The 24,277-nt window shown below is 43.5% G+C and overlaps 1 protein-coding gene across 6 annotated transcripts in view; it reads right to left on the minus strand.

Moving 5' to 3' along the window:
• Positions 1-24,277, minus strand: part of NHSL1 (NHS like 1) — a 164,321-nt gene that overhangs the window by 51,176 nt on the left and 88,868 nt on the right. The gene's annotated exons all lie outside the window — the stretch shown is intronic.

The raw sequence follows: 24,277 nt of genomic DNA on the forward strand, positions 1-24,277 counted from the left end.
GCTCCGCCCGGCCCCTCCCCGCCACCCCCGGCCCAAGGCTTTTATTTTTTGCATCAATGTGCTCAGCAGGGCGTGCCCTTCGCACAATGTTAAGGCTCGAGGAGCGAGCCCTCCATCACAATGTAAGCTGCCTCGCGTTAACAATGGGAAGGGTTTTTCCTCAGGGAGAAGAAAACAGCCGGCAGCAGGGGTCTGGAGCTGACCCCGAAGCCGCAGCAGGACAGACAGCCTCTGCAGCGTGAAAAGCAGATGCTCTTCAAGAACTCAATCGAAGCTTCCCCATATCCCCGATATTCAGTGCTACTCAGCAAAGAACACAAAGTGCCTCCACCGGCATCTGAAACCTACTGGTGTTAAGAGCATTTCCCCAGTTCCATAGAATGTGTACTCACAACATGGGTTTGATAGATGAACTGCCATGAGCAGTAGGACCTTCCAGCTGCTCCCACAGACTGGCTCATTGTGGTATGGTGCCTTTACGTTGCTAGATTTCCATCATACAACTTACACAAAAACTGCTCCTGACATCAAAACCCCGATAACAAGATGGCTGTTCATTCATATATTACCTTGCTTCACACATCAAAGACTTAAAACTGTCAGCGCCCTCTGCGCAAATGCTCAGTAAATCTTTTCCTGACTTGTAGACTTCATCCGAAATGAAGCAGGTGCTGCCTCTCAGGATGAAGCACTGGAATAGGCTCCTCGGGGAGGTAGTTGAGTCACCATCCCTGAATGTGTTCAAAAACCATTTGGATGTGGTGCTCAGTGATACGATTGAGCAGAGGGTTATTAGAATTAGGATAGTATGGTCAGGTTGCGGTTGGACTTGATGATCTTTCCAACCTTTAGCAATTCTATGATTCTATGAACTCTTGTAGATATCCCTGTTCACAGAATCACTCAGGTTGAAAAAGACCTTAAAGATCAAGTCCAACCATGACCTAACCATACTACCCTAACTACCCTCCACTAAATCATGTCCCCGTAGTCTTGTGAGCATCCAGCTTTTGGAGCAGGTCCAAAATTATCACTGCAGAGGGGTTGGAATAAGTCACCTTTAAGGATACTTTCCACGTAATCGCAGAATCGTTTGAGTTGAACTTAAACCATCTTTGTTACATGATAGAAACTGAATTGATCAAGTCCGTGGTAAGCTGGTGGGGTCTTGGCAATCACTTCTTTTAAGGATTTTGGTAATGTTTAAGCAATTAACACCTGACAAAGCAAGTTGTTTTCTTCTCTGGAATCACACAATACTATCTCCCTTAGCATTTTACCATTAAACCCATCATTAAACCCATCTGAGATGCACTCTCACTGGACACATCATGAAGGTGGGTCCAGAATGCCTCCGTTCGTATCTCCAGTAGCACTGCCATGCAGTGACACACCTGGAAGGTGAGGATTCTTTTCCTAATGTGGCATTGATCTTTTGGGGAATGTAGTGTCTCTAAGTTGGAAGAAGAACTACAGTCCATTTGCACAGGAAAAGGCAAACATTGCAAGTGTGGGAGATTGTGCTTCTGGATGTGACACAGCTTGTCTCCGGGGCCTTTATGCAGAGGTTTCTCAGAGGTTTCCAAGTCCCATGGATGGGCTTCATCCCCATTTCAGGCTCAGGTCCCTGTGTACTGACATGTTTTAAGGCTACTTTGGACAGCTGTGGAAACTCTCTTTTCACCATGGGCTGCAGCTTGTCCAAGTTGAGGGTTGCTCTGGATCATCCCCTACCCAGAAGTATTCTGAAAACAAGCACTTAATGGCAGTCATCAAGCCCTGATCTCCAGACAAAGTTATTCAAAACCAGTAAGAGAGATAGGATGTTGTCTGCCTTTCCTCTTCCCTCCATCTTCCCTGTGGCCAATGCTGGTCAAGTGGCCAACCATCAAAAATAAGTACCAGGAGGTGATTCCTCAAGAGAAATATCAGTTGGTGCTGGCACTCACATCTTTCAGCTTGGCTTGGGTAAACAATCATCAAAAACTCTTCTCCACTGGATGCAAATCCAGTGGCTTCCATGAAATTCAGCATGTTGTCTCCATGCAACCCTTTCAAAAAACTTCATGGCATAACAGTTGGCTCTCATGACAGTTCTCTCAGAGCACAAAGCATGCACTAAGTGGGCTTCTATATGAGACTGTCAAAGAAAACATACATTGCCAACCCAACAGAAAAAATCAGATACACACAAGCAAAACAAAATAACAATTAAACCACCCTGGCAGAAAAACTGTTACAGTTTGTTCTGGTGGGATAAAGCCAGACCCAGCAGCAGGTGTACACATGCTGTACTACCAGTTCTTTACAAGCAGTGACTCACCAGCTGTTGGCACACCTGCTAGCTCACCTTGGGCTAGTTAATGTTTACCTGCCACCTCCCTTCCCATATCCTCAGAAAAATGGTGACGCTCATTTGCCATCTCACATGGATACAAGCACACGCAACACTGAAAGTTTGCTGGAAGATCCAGCAAATGCTAATTCTGCAGGCATCGTTTAGTTTAGAAGTTTGGCCTAGAAGAAGCTCCATCCTAACAAACAAGTCAGAGACCAAGGAAAAGATAATAGGAGAGGCAAACAGGAGCCGCTTCAAATCATGAACACACTGTCATTGGCAAAACTGTGTTTTTGGTTCATGTACAGCAGTTTTCAAGCCCCGATCAGCTGAACTGTGCTTCCTTTTCTCCTACCAAAATGATTTTTATTAGTTTTGCATTTAAGCCTCACTTATAGTAAAGACCATCAATGTCCTCGATAGGCATATGAGAACTGATGAGTGTCTGCAGGGATTGCCTGAAACATCACAGCCCCCCACCCTCTGCCCCTCTCCCCTCTTTGGAGGGAGGTTTCCAGCTGACCTGTTCCATGGCAGCCATCTGGGACTGCCACCCCTTGACATTCCCAGCAACACAAAACATTAGCAACCAAGAAACAATCTGTACATATGCAGCTTCCACAGAAACATTTCACACCACCCACCGGGGCCTGGAAGAGAGGGATCTGGCCCCTGCCCTATTTGTAACTCAATACTCTGCACCTTGCACCACTGCACCTGATGTGCTGAGGAAGCTGAGAAATGGTACCACTACTTTTTTTAAGAAGAGATGAGCCCAACAGATGCGAAATTCATGAAATAACACTACCAGACAGATGTATCACCATCTCAAACTGTAAGCTGTCAGCCTTAGAAATTTATTCAGGCAACAGAAAAATCCTCCATTAAAGAAATGTGTAGCATCAGTGATGTTTTAGACAGGGGAATAAAGTAAGAATGTGCAACTGAGCTGGCAACTGCATGTGAGAGCTGTTCCACTGCGTCTCTTCACAATAATCAAAGGGGAAAGATAAAATGCTGCTAAGCAGAAGTGCTCTAAACAGCGAGATAGGCTTGCAGCAAGTTCCCACCATACTGCTCTGGCAGCACGCAAGGAACACTGCTGGTAAAGCCACTGTCACTGTGTTCCTGCAGGGCTGGGCCAGATGCTCAGGACTGCTCCCCATCATCTTGTCTGTCCCTCCACACAGCTACAGGTGCCAGGGCAAGCAGCTGCTAGACTGAGCCAGCACCTAGCACAGCCCCTCCACCAGCTCGCTGGGCGAGCCTGAGCCAAAATTAAGCACTTCCTACAGGTTACAAGGCTCTGTCTGGTTCCAGATTAACACTAAGTCACCCTAAAAACCATGACTTGACTTCTACTTGAGAGCGCTGTGATCAGGAGAAGAAGCCTGTAATAAGAAATGCTGAATGTAGCTTTGCCCAAACTTTACTCCTTCTCTAGCCACCTTCACCCACGCCATCATTTGTTTTTTAGGCCCCTTCAGACCACAGGAATCAATAATTTATGATTGTAAGGGCTTTTTCCCCTCCTTTCAGAGCCAATCGTGTCTGGCCATCTCCCGGCACTTTTCAGGAGAACAAAAGTGTTCCCCCAGAGGCCATCCGCCCAACCCAGGCAGGGGCATCAGCCACCCTCCTCTCCCCAACTCACAATGGCCTCTTTCAAGGCACCCTCGGCCTCGTGAAGCACGATACTTCCCCAGCCAGCAAGAAATCGCCATTCATCGACTCATTGGGAGGAAGAGGAGGACAGGAATGCAAAGCGAGAGAGAACAAAGGAGGAGGAGTATTTCACCCCAAAGCAGCCACAAGGGACGAGAGGGACTCGTGGCCCAGTGAATCACAGAATCATTAAAGTTGAAAAAGACCACTAAAGTCATCCACTAAGATGTCTGCACACTAAAATGTGCAAACATCGAAGTCGCAGGGAGGAGCCGCGTGTCTCCATGCAGGCAACAACGGGAAGGTATTGCCCCGACGGGGCGAGCCGGGGGGGGGCCCCCCCCATTTGTTCATCCAACGAGGGCTGCCCGGGGAAGGCGAGACAGAGAAGCAGCATAGCCTAAGCCGGGGAGGACAGAAAAGCAACAGACTGATTGATCTGATGATCCTATTTAGGTCACAGCACAATAAAGCTAATTCATTCCTTTTACAATTCAAATATCTTGCCACAGATCCTCTGTCATGCAAACACATCACCAGAGTGAAAAAGGAGAGAATTCTGGCAGAGCTGCATGCAGACAAAAGAGAAACTTCTTGTGGTTAGAGCATCTCCCGACACTGTATCTGCAGACAGGAGCACAGATAACGGTAGTGAATGTGCGATTTTGTTCAGTGTCTTTGTTTTGAATTGCAGGGCACAATCCCCTTTCCTTCGGCCATTCCTGAGCTAAGACAACATCAGCTCCCAGAGGAGTACTTCGCTCACTCTCCATAGGAACACTCCTTTAAAATTTCATCGGAAAGTATTCTGATTTTAAATTCCAAACCCACCTTAACGCTCATCAAGAACTGAGCAAAAGTGACTCCAGCAAGTAAACTCATCTTTACAAAATCTCATCTTTACAAAATCTCGACTTTTGTTTTCTCTAGAAATGCATAGTAAAGATACTTCTCTGAGTAAGTGATGGAAAAAACATCATCACCACGTGACGCCAACAAAACCAGACTGCACAGACTTCTGCCCTGTGCTGTCTCCTGGTTGGTCTGTAATTCCATCTTCAGCAGCTGCACACTTGTGGACCCATACTAATATCCAACAGATTTCTTAAATTAATCTCAGTCTGCATTCTCTTTAGGAGTGTCCCAAAGGGGATACACTCCCCACTCATTTCACTTATTTAAAGTCACAGAAAAAATTCTTGCAGCATACCTCAATCCTCCCTCCCAACATTGCACTTTGCAACATATGTAGTTATATATGGATTATCCTGGGACAAGGAAATAGCAGATATATATACACACATATTTTTAAGTTCTGAGACACTTATAAAATTAGGCTGGCAAGTCCTTCAGCTTCTTAAGAAGTTTGTATGTACTTAAGAAGTACATGAAAAAACCTAAAATCCTTCCAACCTAGCAGCCTTTGCACAAATGTTAATTCAAAAATCAAGCAGGGCTTGCTCTGTCTCACACAGCAAGTTGAGAAAAGGTTTTGTATTTTAGTTAGAAACTTGCAAACATTCCCCCAAAAGTGCATCTGTACAATGCAGTAGTATAATGACAACTAAAAGCTAAGGTTCACAAACAACTGAAGGACTTTGGTACTTTCCCTGAAGTTGTTAATACTGACAAAATCTGAAAAGCTGGGCACTTTTCAATTAAATATAGACACAATCTACCTTGAAAAACAACATCCTCCAACTAAACTGATCCTGCCTATGTAACAGTCATCTAATAACGGTGTTGCAGCAGTCAGTGGTCTACTTCAAGCTGCTATGGAAAATAATGAGCCAACATCCGTGCCACAGCATCTCCAGAGGATGGCTCTGGCTGCCCATGCATCTGCTCACCCCAGACATCATCAAATACCAATAGACCTGGAGAACAAATTTTAAGATGACCTTTGTGTAGTCAGCATCTTCTTAGAAACTCTCAACAAATAGTTTAAATTGAAAGGGAAGTCTCACAAATTCATGCTTCTAATTGGTTGCATTTTCAAAATTTGTAATGTGGATAATAAAGATTAAGAGAGGCAGAGATGGAAATACCCTATTCATCATACAAAATCCAGCAAACCTGCCAAAGTGCTGTGTTCGGTCAGCATTCACAGCTGAAGAGCTACTCTTCATTTGCTCACTAGCAAAATGCACCCGGTAGTCTAACTGATGCTTCTGTGAAAAAGTACCTTACACCAAACATGTTCAGAGTGGACCCGTGGGAACACCAGCTATCAAGGCTTTTAATACCACAGCAATCGTTTCAATAAATAAATACGTGGAGGCATTATTCAAACAGAGGCCTCACCTCACTGTCTACTTCACCAAAAGATAATATACAAAAACAAAAAGACAAAAAACAGAAAAACAACAACAACAACAACAAAAAAAAAACAAAAAAAAAACAACCACAGAGATTCTCTCCACTCCTGAATTAGACCCACCATTTCTGCCTCCATGTCCTTCCAGAAAGGGAAAAGGAAGTGCCCCGCTTTCTCATACAGGACCCCTACTATAGATCTCTACAGTTCTTGTTTTAGAGAAGCTAGTTATTCCTTGCTATGGGCAGAGAATGCCAGAAAACTGAAAAATCAGTAAAGTTTTAACATCAAAGGGTTTAATGTGCAGAAATATCATCGGTTTTCTGGCGTAGAGAACAAGCTTTCAACAAACACCTGTCTTCTCCAGCTCAGCCCTTCCTAAACATACCAGTACCTGGCATTTAGGAGACAGTAAGACGGTAGCAAAGAAATATCAGTACTTAACTACTGCTAAGCAAATGACTATGAACAAGCCCTGGCATCTCCAGACAGTTGATAAAGCTATTGTGCTTACCAGTGGCTGGTTTTTTGAACTATTTACAATTATCCAAATTCAACTTTGGGTTACAAATTTGTCTAAAGAATTATTCATTACTTACAGCTTGAGCTACTGCAGAATGGGACCTGGACAGCATTTTGCATTGCAAGCTATTGGGGAGGGAAGAGAGAAGTGACTTGGAAGAGCCAGGTGAGAAACCTTTGAGAGCAGCCCCAGGGCAAGTTCCAGCCTGGAGAGGAGATGATTTGAATGTAAAGGAGAAGGTGGGGCTCAATAACAGTTGATGTGAATAAAGTTTACACCTCAGGAAAACAAATCAATAAAACTAAAGCTTTTTCTCAAAAATATTTGCAAAATGTATTATGTATGAAGATCCTCTTCCTTATTTTTGTCTTTATGGATTACGATAAAAGCAGGTCTAGCCTATCACATCTTGTATGGATACTGCAATAGAGCACTAAGCAAAATTTGGTCCAAAAGGAAGACATTAAAGCATTGTATTCACATTAGCCCCAGAAGTGCTTCTTTTTCTGTCAGGGCAATTAGCATCCTGCTCCTCTTCTGATTACTCAAGCCCTGACAGGACAAGGAAGTATCACACATGGGAAAAAGCCTGTACTCACCTTCAGCTACTGGGAATAAAGCAGCTATTTTCTCTGATGCTATGAATTATTTACCCTAAAGATGGCTCCCACCATCTGCCTGCGGACTTGCTCACACTGTCCCTTGCTCTGGCTGTACCACCAGGCTCACTGTGGCAAACAAAAATACAGCAGCCCACTGAAGGCAGGTGCTGGAAAAGGCATGAGGGGTCATTCAGCTGGCAGAGGTGGCAAGCTCCCTTTGGAAGTGCTGGCCAATTGCAGGGTTAAATAGGGACAGGTCATAAAGGTGGAGAAAGAGATTTATGTAACTGTCCACGCATTCTGGCAGTGACAAACATGTTCAGGGAGGAGTGTGACACTTTCCCATTCAAAAGCAGCAGAGGGCCTCTGCAGCCCTTTGTGTCAAACCTTCCTGTTCCTAAACTTCTTACTGAAATGCCTGAAAGACAGCTGGCCAGCCTGAGCACTACAGCAGAGGAGTACGAGCAGTCAGTATGGCTCAGATCAGAAATCGAAAGAATGGGGAGACAAGATGTCAACGAAGAGCAGCGAGTGACCACCGCAGTATATACACATTTTTCTGCCCTCTCCCAAAGTTCTGTTCCAAACAATGCCTGTTCATATTCCCCTAGCAAGGGGACAAAGCTTGCAACTGAGGTGGCTGCTAGCATCTTGAAGAACAGTTTCCTAACAGAAGAGAGGACCTGCAGCCCAACAGCTCCAAGCAATACTCTGGGGGATTCTGCCTTTAAATTAGTAATGCTCAGACCCCTGCATGTCTGCGTGTGCTCAGAAGATGTGCTGAGGCTGATTAAGTACCATTCAGCTGCGGCTACAGAAGTGGCATCATGGGGTTTCAGATTTATTCTCTCCCAATGACTCCAGGTCAGTCGACAAGTGTGATGCTGTTTTTGTAACTGCTGTAGCTGCAAGCACCACAGGCAATCCAAAATTCAAGCTGTGTATTTCTTCCAATCATGCATCATCCCCACAATCCAGGTCCCATTGCACTGTATTACAGCATCAATTGAGATGTAACTGTGATGAGCCACGTAAAGCATTCCTCTGATGAAAAAGATAACAGCCTCTGTGTCCCAATTTCTGGGTAGGTACAAGAATATGACTTTTATTGTTTAGTACCACATATTCTTACAATTGATTGGATCCAGAATACTTTTCAATTGCTTGTCATTAATTTCCTAACTGTGCAACCCTTGTGCCTTTACCGTAGAATTTGAATACTGAATTTTTTTTTGCACAAGATGTAAATTAAAACAACAAATTGCCTCCTCCTTTTTTTTTTTTTTTTTAAATAATCAATCTCTCCCAATTGCAACTCTTCAGAGAGACTTAGGAATGCAAGGAAAGTACCATCTGTTGGTAAAGAGGTGAGACTAAGCTTTTCCTGTAGAAATACTCACTTTACATTACCCAAGCAGACACATTTAAGCAACCAGCAACCCTGAGTCCCCAAATCTGTGCATCACAGAACACAATATGAACGTAACCTGCTTCCAAAGGAGATACGAAGTGTTAGTGAAAAAAATAAATAAAATCAAATATAAAAGTATCTTCTACAACAAAGGAAGTGAAGTTGACCATTTTCCGTTTTTTACTATACACTGCTTAGATGGCAGTGTAAAATGGGCTAATACTCAAATAACAAGAGCTGTATACTGGTTCTTTCCTCTAGCACACTGTTTAAACTCCCCCCAAAATAAAGATAGTTGCTGTGTACAAGGGAGAGGAGAGCAGCCCACCACTGCATGCCCAGGCTGCCATCTGCAGAACTGACCCCACTCTCTCAGCACCCTGGGACCCACCAGACCATGCTAATACAGTCTGGGGGTGAGAGAGGAGAGGAGTCACTACTTAGGCACTCATAACCTACATTTTCTGCCTGACAGAACCACTACACACCCTGGAGTCACCACAAGGGAGCATAGAGCAGCTTCTGAAGTCTCACCTTCAGAAGGAACTACATCATTCAACACCCTGCAAGACAAGGTGATGTCAGATAGCAGCAGCAGCCAGCTCATTGCTGTGGGTACTGGGCACAAGTAACCCCACAGCTTCAAGGTTTTTATCTTTTACTCCATCTTAACAAGACGGAAAGCACTGCTCTAGGAAGCCCACCTCAGCTCAAAGCTTAACATTGCTAGACAAAGAGACTACGGGTTTGCAATAAAATTCCAAGAAGTACAAGTTTTTGTGCCTTGTCTGGCTCTTTCAGCCCTGCTCCTGTGACAGACTGTTCCCAGCAGAGTGCATATCCCCATTGGGACAGACACAGATGGCCTGGCGCCTGCAGGCCTGGCTCCAGCAGAGTACCCCATGAATCCAAAGCCAACCTGCACAGTGCTTCCGTGAATACGCAGCTGTCATTCCAAGCACAATCCTTACTCAAACCTCGTTTAAACATAATAATTAAAAATCCCACAAATTTATTCTAAAAATCAGATCCCAATTGCAAACTCCACAGACCCTATCACTCTGAGATTCATCTCCTGATGACTCTACTCTGGTAGTTCCTTTTCTCCTCTCCATGACTAAGTAGCCTTCCCTCCTTTCTAGTGTTTCCCATATGGTTACATGAATGCAGCAATTAATATGCAATTAATAAAATGGTGCGATCAACTGCTTTTGTTCACACAAGCAGCTGCTCTGCATGTTACAACATAATTAGACAAATTAAGACATACAGCTTTTGTCTGCAGCATCACTCACGCTTAAATGTCACTAAGCCTATTGGCATTTGGGATTATTTTAAACATGTCTTGGTTTATTAACACTAAAATGTATCACAGAGCCAGATTTATAAGATGCCAGCTGTGGGGACAGCCAAGTGCAAGACTGCTTCACCTCCAAAATGCTTGCACAAGCCATTCAAGGGTTAAGGGCAGAATAAGGTTCTTACAGAGAATATGGGAGAGGCAGCACACCATGGTACTTCTCCAAAGGGTTGTTACTGAAGATTTTAGATTCCCAATAGTGTGGGGGGTGGGTGGGGATAGAACAAAGGAAGGGGCACTCTGTGAAGAAGGGATGGCATGGAAAAATAAGGGAGCAGCAATGAAGATTTCTGCTGCAGGAGCACCACAGATGAGCCCAGCAGTGCAGGAGCCCCAACCAGCACAGGGCGGGCATGCAGACACTCTCAGAACAAGAAGCAGGGGCAGTTGCTGATCTGCAGAGACCTGAGCCTACAGTGCACATCAGAACAAGCAACTCCCAATGAGATGTGCAAACACGCTGTACCTGCCATCCCAAGAGATTTTCACTCTGGTGTTGACGAACTGGAACAGGTTTCCCAGGGAGGTTGTGGATGCCCCTGGATGCATTTAAGGCCAGGCTGGACGTGGCTTTAGGTAGCCTGGTCTAGTGGTTGGTGACCCTGCCTGAGGCAGGGGGGTTGAAACTAGATGATCTCTGAAGTCCTTTTCAACCCAGGCCATTCTATGATTCTATGATTTAATCAAACGAAGCACTGAGGAGCTTTTTGAACCCGTATTAGCCACCATCTTCAGCCACACCAGCTTCACACGGGACCCTGTGTCACCCAACAGAAAGGCTGTTATTTAACCAAGACGAGAAATAACTTTCCAGAAATAAACAAGCTCTTTTACTTTGCAAGGTATTCGTGGATTTTTCTGGCCAAATGAACAAAAGTTCCAAGAAAACTCAAAGACCACCAAGAGAAAAGGAGAAGAAAAAAAAAAAAAAACAACCCAAACTTCTTTAAGACATGCAATAAGAATTATATTCAAGTTCCTCCTTCCCTTAGAAACAAACCATCCTTGTTTGTGCTGTGCGTGCCAGCTGCAGGGCACAGGCCTGGAGCACCAGCTGAAGCTGGGCACTGGGCTGGCCAACTACTTGCATCGTGCTTTGTGAGCAGCCACCACGGCCACTTGCTAGCGGAGACTGAGCCCCACTGTCACTTACGACATGGGAGGCCACAAAGACGTGCTCAGTGCTCCGCAAGGCCGGGTTTAGGAGAGACTCAGAGTGATACAGTCTTTGTTTCACAGCGCTAAATGAGACGGCAAAGAATGAAGCCTCCCAAGCCACAAGGATTTTGGCATTTTATGAATATGATATCTTTTAATTGGAAAATTTAAATCTCATAGCTGTGGGAACAAAAACTGCGGGGAAAAAAAAAACATAACAAATAGTGAAGAATAAAATACCTGACTTGGTTCAGAACACCCTATCAATTTATAAATAGATTTAGTCATTATCCTTTCAAATTCTGTATGGTCTTCCACATAATACACATCATGCAGAAAGGTCTCAGATTCACAGCTAAGACAGAGCTGTTGTCCCTCGAAAGGGTAATGAACGAAAAAGAATAGAGCATTCTTTCATGAGCTACTGGGCAACAAAACATGAAGTTCCAATAACTGAAGTTACTGTTCAACAAACATTAAAAGTAATTCAATACTGCAGTTGGTTCCCCCTCATGCTTGCAGAAGAAGGAAAAAAAACCTCCAAAATTCTTACCAAAACATCATTAGAAAAAAAAAAAAAGAAGACTGATGCAACAGTTTAGCTATGTTAGCATAAAATGCCTTTAAATGTAGGCAGTTGGATAAAGCACGTAGCAGAGATGCTGAGCCCAAGAGGCAGGTGATGCTCCGAGCAGGAGGTGGCAGCATTTGGAGGCAGCAGGCTCTGCCAGCAGGTTCTCACCCAGTCCAGCTAGCACTGAAAACAGAATCACCTTAGCAGTTCTGCTAGACCTGGTCAGCCCAAAGCTTCAGATCAGCTTTGCTGTAGGAAAACTAACCACAGACACACAACAGTGCTGGAGTGCTGGAGTTGTTCCACAGTCATGGATATGCATGAGATGCTGCTAGTCCCTCCACTACTGTAATGTTGTTCTTCCTCCAAGCAGGAAGGCTCTGAGAAGCCATATTCCAGAATTCCGGCTTGTTTCAATCGTGCATTACCTACTTTCAATGAATGCAGCAGTGACAGCAGAGGAACGGCATCACAGACGCAGAAACAAGACTGAGTTGGTAATGCTCAGTCTCCACTTCATGCACCCCCTTACTTGACATTTTCAGTGGGATCAACTGCTAACAGCTGAACGAAGCCACCAAACCCTAACCTGGTCCTTTGGTGGCTGTGGCTGCAGCACCCCAACCTGTACGCACATGTGAACACTGTCGGATAGCACTGCAGTGCAAAGGAGTACTAAAGGAAGTACTAAAGAAGGAGACTAAACACTTCTCGATGAGGAAACTGCCCCCAGGCACGGAGTTCAATACTTGGGCTGCCGTAGTGTTTGCAAACGACCCCAAAGCTGCCCAGGGCATTTTCTGCCTGTGAAATCTCCACGACGGGGTTCCCATGGAGGCCGTTATCACCAGAGATAATACTGGCCAATGAGCACCTGCTGTGCTTAGCAGCTATCACTTGACCCTTTCCCAGAAAGCACTTCCACTCTGAAACACTTTTGTTCCTTAAAATAAACATTAACAGAGGTTAAAAGCAGCACAGGTCTCTCTATCTCAAAGAGAAATAGGACCTGTCCAACCAATAACACTTAACTGATGGCTTAATTGCATTTTCATTCTTTTGTCTCCATGGGCTGAGGAGGAACACAAAGAAAGGCAGCCGGTGGGCAGGGCTGGCATCTCGGCACAAGTGTGGGCACTGGTACTGGCACGGCCAAGGCAGAAACAACCAGCTGATCTTACAGTGCACAGTTTGGAGAATTCAGCATTACGTACAGAAGCTTCAATGGTCCATAATGCATATAGAATCATAGAATGGTTTAAGTTGGAAGGGACCTCCGAAGATGATCGGTCACCAACTCCCACGCTGTAGGCAAGGTTGCCAGTCACTAGATCAGGCTGCCCAGGATTGTAGCAGACACCAGTGAAACTCAACCCATGAGAATCAACTATACATTCTTCAATATGCGGAAGTTTATCACTGGGGCACAGAAACTACTTTTAAAAGCTTTGGTAAGTCACATCTAAACCACTGAACTGCCTATATATGTGCTATATTACAAATCATCCAAACTACAGAAGTAGTTTGCATACCTTTTAAAATAGTCAATAGTACTTAAAAGAATTCTTCTCTCTTCATTAGGAAATCACTGAAGCAATGCCAACAAAATGAATGCACTTGGACAAGGAAAGCAGACACTCCCACTGCATACCTGGGATCTCAATCCCACTATTTAGATGCAAAACAATTTCCTAGGCACTTCTCCACACAGCTATTTGTATTATTTAAACTCGAGGCCACCCAGTTTTCACCCAAGAAGAACTTGAAAGGTGCCTTGAAGAGACTCAACTATTTACATGCAAAACCAACTACTTCAGTCTCCAAGTTTTTATAATGCGGTGCAGCAGGAGCTACCAAAGGCCTTCCCCTAGTTGGCATAGCACTGAGGGGGTCATGTCCTGCTCTGCAGCATCACTGGGGTGGCTTCCCAACACCTCTGGGTGCCTCTCTAATAGAATACAGAGGCTATGAAATTGTACATGGAGCATAACAGAAAGCAGATGTGCAATTTCACTGATCAGTGTTAGCACTGCGTGGCTAGATTTATCGATCTGGCAGTAATTAGACACTGTCAGATGACCAGCAAAACACTAATGAGGAAAAGAAAATCAACACAATTGTGAACATATCAATACACTTGGGAAGGGGGGTAGGGGGAAATAAATCTAGTGTGAGAAAGCCAGACAGCTGGGGTTTTTTTGTTTGTTTTTGTTTTTTTCAGGAAAAAGTTCCTTTATCTTGTGAAATTTTGCCCCCATCACCCTAAAACACTTTTTAGAGCAACCATTCCATGAACAGCTGGGTGCCTTTGCTTAGGTGGTCAGAAAAAAAAAAAAATGAAGGCAAGCAATAAGGCTAAAAATGAAACATTACCATTGTCTGTCCTAGGCTCTCTCCTTTTCCCCATCTGTATTTGCTAATGAAACAAGAAACTATACAGATTTGAAAAAGAGAGAGTCATCACAATTCAGGAATTCTTTCTTCTCACATTCAGGGGGAAAACAACCTTAGAGACCCAAGGTTATTCAAGCAGGTTTCTTTAAGTACTCATCAGCTATGTTGAAGATCTTTGCCTTTCAGACCTATTTCTTATTTCTCCTGGTCCTTTCATCCACCGATTATTTCTATGGCTTTCAATTAGAGCACCATGTCAACAGCTCCACTCAACTAAACCAGTAATTTTGCTAAGGAGGAGCACTACTGAGCTGAAAGCAAACGCTCAACACCTCTCAGACACAAGCAGAACACATGCATGAGGGCACTACCATACAGCTCTAACTTTGCTGGCACACCTGTGTATTTACACACATTTTCTGAAGTCAAAATACGTTCTTCTCAGAACAAGATTCTTCCCAATTTCCTCATTCTCTAAAAGAGTAAGAAAAACATGGGATGTTTTCCTCACTTGCAGATACATTTTACCTATTTAGTCCTTTAATAATAACCACAGTACCCAACAAAAACTTCCAAAAACTTCCTTACTCGGCCAGAAGCTGTCATCCTCCTTTCTCAGCAGCTTCCTCTTGAGGCGCCCAGGCAACTTGGGGTACACATTGCCCATCCTTCCAGCATGTAGTGGGATGAGTTCCTCCTCATCCTCATCCTTGCAGCCCGGCTGCCACTTGCTGCTGCTGAGGCACCCGACCATCGGCTCTGCAGGCAGGCAGCGCACATAGGCGATCATTGTGCTGTGCTGCTCTTGAGGATGGTCCCGCTGTCCCCAGTGGCTAATTCAGTGCAACAGGGAGTGGCTCACAACCCGTGAGCAGACACATTCAAAGCACTATGAAGGAGAAGATTTTCTCCTCCTATACTTAAGAGAAAATAAACTATTTCATTGTGCCCAAACTGTTTTGAGCGAGGTTCTACTATCCCTTAAAAAAACAAAACAAAACAAAACAAACAAACAAAAAAATCAATTGTCTAATGAACAGCTTGCCCTAGCTGCTGGATTCCCGTCCACTGCCCCTGTCTCACAGCACAGAGCCTGAAATTATCAGCTGCACAGAGCTGTGACACTGAGTAGTCTCCCCAGGCTTCTCCCTTCCTGCTCCCACCCAAGCCTGCTCTCCTCTTAAGCCTTATCCCCGATTATTCACCGCCCTCTGATCAGCAGGTACTGGGGCCATACAGATGGCCACAACCAAGAAGCTTATTTAAAGCTAACGGGCTGTAATCACTAGGATGCTGACAGGCAGAGAACCACCACTACTGGGGCACGGATCTGCCAAGAGCAGGAGCATTTGCATTCTTCTTGGATGTGACAGCAGAAAAGACATATCGAATAAAATAAATGAAGTATTGCAAGTTCTGTACTTGGATGTTAGGAAGAGCACTCCCTTTCAAAGTCAGAGTCATTGTAGTCATCAAGCAGCAGGTATCTTTCAGGGTAAGCCACAGCAGCAAGCACAAAATACAAGCAGTTCTCACTTTGTTCTCAGTTAGTACTGCATAAATAAATATATCCCACAACATCTCTAGAGGAGAGGCATTATTCCTATTTAAAGACAAAAACAGTCTCAGTGAGATTTAGGAACCCGCCTACAGAGAGGAAAAGCCAGGATTACAATTGAGGTCCCCTCAGTTCCCTCATCCACAAGCCAGCAGCCTCCGGGGCCTCACCCAGAGGCAGCCCTGCTAAGGAAGTTTCCATGCTGGTTTCCACACCAACCCTAATCTCGCATCCTACACACTATCTTCCTTCGGGGCTCAGGAAGCATGCCTTTCCTGGGCTTTGCAGTCAGCCCACAGCTTGCTCAGATCAGGACTGCAAGAAAAACAGCACAGAAAGGCGCACACAAACCCCGCATAACCTTTTGTCGTCAGCAGCTTTTCAAAGTTGGATTTTAAACTTTGATTGTTTGAGAGGCAGCAGGAGAGGACATGCGTTTTTACCAAAGGGACAACACTAGTGGTCTACACAAAGCACAGCTAACTGAGCCCAGTTCTGGGTCTACTTCCTTAACTCCTCACAAATGCTATAGGCACAATCCGCACCATTTGTGAAGGGCCCTGGCTCTGCACAGGGACACAAAGAAATGTCAGGAAAGTTAGTTACATACTTTAAAAAAGACTTTTTTTGCTTTGTAGTTGATAGCTAGAATAATACATTTGGACAGAAAAGCCACTGGTTAAGGAAAAAGCAACAGCACGTCAGGTGAGACACAGCTCCTGTGCCTTCCTGACACTGCGCACGTCGCCTGCTGCTGCCTGCAGCTCTGTCCCAGCCTGGGAACACTGTGTGCTCATAGGATGCCTGTGGCATCACACCATGTAAAATGCACCACCCAGCAGAAGATGTCTGCAGAACAGAGCCAGCCGTGCTGGCAGTGGAAAAGCGAGCAAGAAGCTGCCTATTTTGGTAATTGTTTTTTTTTTGTTGTTGTTGTTTTTGTTTGTTTGTTTTGTTTTTCAAATGTTCTGCTACTTTGTAAAATGGTCTGAAGAAGTAACTGTCTCTATACAATGATTTACAGATATCTTATGTGGTTGAATCTCAGCAAACTTGCAAACAGAAGAAAACAGGTCTTTGAATGAAAAGTACCAGAAAACTTCAATGAATAGGGATGAAATAAGCCTTGTCTATAACCTAATACTTTTTGGCAGGCATTTCAAGTGTTGGCACCAGTAGGGATGGACAGGAGTGAACGTACCAACAGGAAAAGCAAGAACTGCCAGCACAGTGGCTGTTCCACATGCATAAAGGGAACCCAAGGGCACCAGCTGAATGCTGGTCACGGGGCATTGAGGCAAAGACAAATACACAAAGCCAAGTAAATTTACCCATCAGACTATGAGAAAGAAACTGTGATGAACACTGTCTGAGTTCAGCTCTCCCATAAACCACACATATCCTTGTGTCCACCAGAATAAATGGGTGTCTAGACAGCCTTCCTAAGGGGGTCAATCTCCATGGGTGCTACTAGCAAACCAGCTCATATATACAATGCACAAGAGCTCCTGAATGGAGCAGTAACTGTAACCTGCAGAGCTGGCACAGTGCTCACTGCCTCACCTCTTCCACCATAGGGGGGAGTCCTGGGAAAAGTTTATCTATTGGAGATGAACAAAATTTCTGATATTGGTGTTATCATGTAGCACGCAATGAAAACAAGGATGCAATAAGATAGAGGAAAAAGGCAAAATTCAATGTTCAGCAGACCGAGATGTTCCCAAGCACTTAACAAGATGACACAGGATAACATATTGGCCTGAAGACCCAATAACATTTAACATGCACTTTTCTGGACTACAGATAAACCCCATTAGCCACGTTCTCAATGCGTGCTCACGCAGTAAGGCTGATGCACGATAATGGGATCAGGGCTGAAATCCCGTTTAACAAGTATATTTACCATACGGCAGGCACTAATGTCTACACAAATTTTTCACAGAATAAATCTGTTCTTCTCCGACACGTGGAAGACCTTGGCAACATATACAATAAGTAACACATAGAATACATGATCTGGTGACAGTTCTCAGCTATTAGAAAATACAAAATCAAAATAGTTGGGAAGAGGATGCCCTATTGGATGTACTGTTCTCATGTGAGAAAGACACTGTATCTTGTGAGCTTTACCTTTTGCCCTCTTCTCCAAAAAAGCTATTAAAAAGTTACTTCAGCATATATGGAACAATAATCTGAGTGAAAATGTCACCTAAAATCTTACCATAAATCTTCTGAATAGACTTCACAATTCTACTTCAGCTAAAGTACTGTTTTATTTTTTAAACACACAGTGAAGTGTTCGTTTTTCTCAGCCTTGAGCTATTGTTAATAAAGAGACTTTCCCAAATAGCGTTTCCTTTATTACTCTTTTTCACACCACTTAAACATTGAACTATTAGTAATCCAAGTATGAATGCTCTGAGGAGCTTGTTAGACATGCATATTCATCCTTTTATCAGCATATTTCATTTTTGCTAAACCATCTCTTTACAGGCTTATTATGAAGAGCTTGAATAATTGGGGAGGAAAATGATTACATTGTACTGGAAACAACATTTGGTCTAAAGAAAGAACGTTGTTAAGAGTTTGATGGATGCCTCAAATTGTGACTAACTCCACGATTTCAAGAAACAAAATAAAAATACAACCAAAGAAAAGATCAGCACTTTTATCAGACATGCCTACGTGCTCCTGACCTCGGAAAAGAGCAGTGGTACTGATAACTTAGTACATGTAGGAGTTTTAAAAGCCTGTAGGATATACATAATGGAAACAGGGGATTAGGAATCACAAAGTATGGGTGTGTCAGTCCTACTCGGTTATCAACATAAGCTTCAAAAATACACATAAGAAATTCTACCACGGGTCTTTATGCACAATTTGTAGATCCCCTGCCTAGAAGAAAAAAAAGGTGATATATACAGCATACTAAAATAATGCCACAAAAACATATATAACAATGCAGAGCAAAACCATGAAATGAAGTAATTTCCAATGCAAGCCCAAGAGTCACATTTGAAATTAAAGGGAGCTGGTAGAAATCCACAGGGATAAACTCTGCCCTCATTAGACAGCGATTCTATTTTTAGCAGAAAAGGGCTGATGTACCCTGGGCTTTTTGGCTGATTAGATGAGGGTTCAAATTGTAGGTTATTGCAAATAATCACAGCTATTTGTAAAGCAAACAAGTAAAAAATACGTATTATTTAGACATTAAACATAGAATCATAGAATGGTTTGGGTTGGAAAGGACCTTTAAGATTATCTAGTTCCAATGTATTTCATTGGAGCCATATAACACGAAGTAAACCTCAAAACAATGCTCCCAGAGGGCAAGGATCCCCAGACTGCACAAGGATAACAGTCCTTGTTGTGGGACCGAAGTTGGACCACAGCTGTGCCCGACTGCAGTGCCCCAATGTCTCTGTTCTGGCTGCTGCCACCTCGTGGGTTTCAAACACGTTGTTCTCTCAGCCCCTTCCTCTTTTTTGCGCATTAAACATTCAGTGCATTTCAAGTCCTGACTCACATTCATCAAACATACAAGCAGCAAACAAAGAAATTTCAAAAGCAAGAGAAAGAAAACCAACAACCTTAAGGTACTGTAATTCCTTTTTTAACTGAAAATCAGTAGCTCAAACAGGAAGAGAGCAGGATGTACCAGCTTTATCATTTCTGAAGCAAATCAAACATTGGAAGAGCTCTTACAATACCAGGGGACATCAATGAGCACCGGTGATGAAAGGGCTGAGGCAGGGCCACACAGCTGGGTGCACTTGGAGCTCCATGCTGTTACCCCTAAGCACTCTCATGGAATTGTTTTCATCAGCTGCTTGTGACCATAGAACACCTATCTAGCTTCTATCTTCCTTTTTTTCTTTTTTTTTTTTTTTTTTTCTTTTTTCTTGTTCAAGGACTTAAGTAACTAAAATCAGCACAATACACTGTGTAAAAAGCTATAGCAACTGTGCATGTAACAAGCTGGATGCAACCCCCTGAAGGTGATGGTGTTTTGCCACTATGGCTCCTAGAACCACGGCTGCCGTTCCTGGGCACCCCTACACTACATGGAACCTGCAGACCTGCCAACACAGCAGGCACACGTATCACCTGGACACAACAGAAAGACAGGGAAAAAAAAAAAGTGAAAATAAACCAAGAGTAGTGTGAATAATCACACTGGAAAGATAAAACACCTTCACAAATTCTCCTAAATTTCTTCCTTTCTGGCACTCTCAATCAACTCTATCCCTATTTGCAAAACAGCTTCTCCAGTCTCATATTTACTGTGAGCTCAACACTAACACTCTTCCCAATAAAGCCATGCAGAGATTGCTGCAAATCTTTGCTTCCATCAACAGCTCTTTTCTGCCTCTTCATACGTGCATCTCTTGCAGTGAGACTGCATTGTGATCTGGGACTATCTTCCCTTATCTCCCCGCCTCATCAACTCTAAGAATACCCATTACTTTCTCTTCCATATCTTAATTTCATTTTTTCCTTTGCTGTGATGTAATAGCCCTCTGTAATTACTTTTAATCCAATAATTGTTTTGAGATATAGCATAGAAGTAAGATATTGGAGAAGAAAACACACTTTGCATTACATTAGACCCCGGGAAATTAAAAATACACTTGTGTGTTGCAATTATTAATCTTTACTTTCAATTTGAAAGCCTTCTTAGGAGCAACAAACAGTGCTTGATGCTCAATATCAAATCTTGATTGTTGCTTTGGAATATTCAAATGAGTCAAATGAGAAAGCAAGTAAAGCCAGCATTATAAGCAGCAGGTAGATCAGAAAAATCTTTCTGTGCTTTTCTATTTCAGCTCTGTTGCCATACAGAAATAAGACTTGATAAGATGAAGGGATTTGTTGGCGCTTTTTATGAACCAGACTGCCTTTGTGAAGGGGGTGATGCATATTTGGGAGAGAAGACAGAATCATCAGAGAGATTACACTTCTGAGGAGAAGCTGTTACTCGTGGCAGTCTCAACAGCAGCCACGCTTGCTGCCTTGCTTAGGAGCTTCGTCCCATTTGTCACTTAGCACAGGACAACTCTGGGGCACAGACTGGGGCAATGAGAGGCCGTAGAGCAGCCCCATGGAAAGGGATCTGGTGGCTCCAGTTGATGGCAAGCTGAATGTGAGATAGCAGTGTGCCCTTTGAATCCAAAGGGCCAATTGTATCCTGGAGTAAGTCAGGCTTAGCACTGACACTAGGCAAGGAACAGGTTATCCCACACTGCTCTGCGATGCGCAGCCTCAGCTCCAGCACTGAGTTCAGGTCTGGGTACCACAATAAAAGGACATAGAACGATAAGAGAGTGTCTAAAAGAAGGCTGCAAAGATGGTGAAAGGTCTGGAGGGCAAAAAGAATGATGAGTGACTGAGGTCCCTCTGAGGCCCTGAGCAGAGGAGGCTGAGCGGACACCTCATGACAGCTGCAGCTCCCCATGAGGGGAACAGAGGCAGCTCTGAGCTCTGCTCTCTGCTGACCAGTGCCCAAAGAAACGGCATGGAGCTGTGTCAGGGAAGGGGCTGGGTGGGTGCCAGGGAAAGGTTCTTCACCAGAGGGCAGTGGGCATGGAACTGGCTGTGGTCATGGCCCCAAGCTGCCAGAGTTCAAACGGGATTTGGACAGCGTTCTGAGACATAGGGCTTGAATATGGGTGGTTCTGCACAGAGTCATGAGGTGGACTTGATGATCCTTGTGGGTCCCTTCCAACTCAGGATATTCTGTGATTATGAAAATACAGAGTAAAAGACAACTCACTAGAAACAGGGTGAGAGGACAGCTGCCCATCTGAAGCCACAACAGGTAGCCAAGCGGGCCAGTACAGCACAAACACACAACACAAAATGAAGGAGTTGCACCTCTAACAGCTTATTTCACAACTCGTGTTAAATGATGACAGCGTTGTAGGAGGACTGCCCAGAGAGGATCTGCTTATTGAACTCATTACCATGGCAACAGAAAAAGAAAGAAGTTATCTCCCTACTCCCATTGTATGCCTGAAGAGGGAAGCATCCTTCTGACACAGAGCAGCCGTAACTTCCCTTCAATCCAAGAAGCTTATCACGGGACTGAATGCATGGCAGGGCTTCAATACAAAAACAAAGCAATTTACACCACTCTACAAACACTGCTATCAAAAACATCCACCAAAAGGCTGCCACCCCAAGCCCATGTCCTTCTGTGCAGGAAGTTCTGCCCAACTTCTCTGCTGGAACTGACACCGCCACTGAGAATCAAGGGGGCCCACAAGAGTAAAACAATAGAAAAGACTTAAAAGATTCAAATTCATATCAAGTGAGGTCATTTTTTTGCCACGTATTTCTAGAAGTTCTTCAATGTTGTACGTCAGAATGTCTCTTTATGTTTGGCATAAAGCACTGCCCTTAATCTTTACGTAAAAAAAAAAGAAACTAATGCAATAATACTAACGTGCTGGTGTAGGAGTGAGGATGGTGAACCTAACATTAAAAAAAAAAATTCAGTAATCACATTTTTCACTGCACAGCCTGCTATCGCCAAGTTGACACACAGGTTTTGGTCAAACATCTGCTCAGCTCCTGAATGCTCTCCCTGGCACCCCCTTGCCACCTCCCTGTCCTACAATGCCACAGGCACTGGGATTTCACAGTCACCACTCCCAGCTATGAAGTCCATTTCCCCTAATACTCACTAATGTAGATTTTCCTTATCGCTGGTGTATGTCATGCATTTCTGCCAGCAGTCTTCTCTCTCAATAAAGCATACTGAAAGACTAGTTGTTTCAATATTTTATATCTAATATACTACATTTTTAATCTAAATTGTCACAGTTTGATGAAAATCATAATTATGCAAGTTAAGCCAGCTTAGAATCCATTTCTTAAGAGTTATGGCTAGATATAGCCTGCATACTTTATAACAGATCACAAAATGCTTTTTTTCTTAAAAAAAGTAAGTAAATTCTGGGATTTGTAGATCAAGCATCAAATTCCAGTAGAAAGAGTAACGACAAAAATATGTGGCCACTACCATGGAAAGATTAGTCTAATGAGGAGCAGTACAAAGTTGTAGTATTTCAATCCAGGACTAAAATCACACTCTAAGAATGCTCGTGACTCCAGGGATCAATAATATAACCATATGCTGTGTAACTTTTAGTATCCTTTACATAAGCCCTGATTTTTACAAAAAAAAAAAAAACCTGCATGGATTTGTTCTTCTCATACCTTTAACATTTCTGGACTGCTGCTTTAAGCAGAATACCAAATTAATGGTTGAAGTGAACTGTTCTTAAAATTACAGTGTTGGATTTTGCTACAAAATGATTTGAACACATGTGGTAGAGCTGCTCCAGTCTACCAGTAACTTTTCCTTCTTGGCACCTGGAGCTACAGCTCTGCAAAAAGAAAAAAAGGGAAAAAAAACACCACCAAAAAACAAATAAAATGGATGAGCTTCACAAAGGCACTTGGGGAGAACAGCCATCTGAACACCTGCCACGTGGAAACACACAAATTAATAAATCCCATTGTTTATGGTTTCAATATCAGTCTGTTCACTAGAACAAAATCAAATGAAAAAAAAATCTGAAATTTCGAGCAATGCTGTAAAAAAATAAGTCCCCCTCTAGATTACTCTCCCCATATGCTGACATCCTTGTGCCAGGGAAAGATTTTCCCTTACATAGCCCTGACTGAGCAATGCAAAATGCCTCATGGGCTATATCAAAAACACAAATCAAGACAAGGAAAACTGGCGTAACTTTCCAAGTCTACACTTCTGGTAATTTCAGAATTACATATCCTGAAATTACAGATTTTGACAGAATATATCTTCTTTAGACTACAGATCAAGATAAATCTGAGGCTGAACATTATAGACTTTTTTGTACTCTGAAGTCACTCTCTCCCCTTAGACTTCTTTTCAAAGGAAAAAATGACAGTGAAGTTATACAAATGAGGATGATTATTCAAGACTAGACTTCAAAACAATGAAACTATGGCATGTTTTTATTCTTCAAATACCGTTTGTAAATCTCCCAGAGCACATGGCCTTTCCATGCATGAAATGATTTACATACATATCCACATGAGCTTGTACTTATGCAGGATCTGAAAACAAGGGCAACCTCTGATCAGGAGACCAACACAAGAATATCTCAGATCTCCAGTGGAGATCCAAGCTGTTCAACCCAACGGGGTAGAGTACACCTCATGGCAGCAATTCCAGGACAGCCATGAGGCGGTGGCACTGTCCTTGAAGTCATGCTGCTGCAGAGCGTGCCCAGGGTCACAACAATACCAGTAGACAGGCCAAGGGCTGACGAAAGACAAGGCTTTGAAAAGAAATCAAAATCTGTTCATGCAGATAAAACAGGGT

Source organism: Centrocercus urophasianus, unplaced genomic scaffold (genome assembly GCF_019232065.1).
Source record: "Centrocercus urophasianus isolate 14NV4802_14NV808 unplaced genomic scaffold, USGS_Curo_1.0 seq_10, whole genome shotgun sequence".
NCBI classification, from domain to species: domain Eukaryota; kingdom Metazoa; phylum Chordata; class Aves; order Galliformes; family Phasianidae; genus Centrocercus; species Centrocercus urophasianus.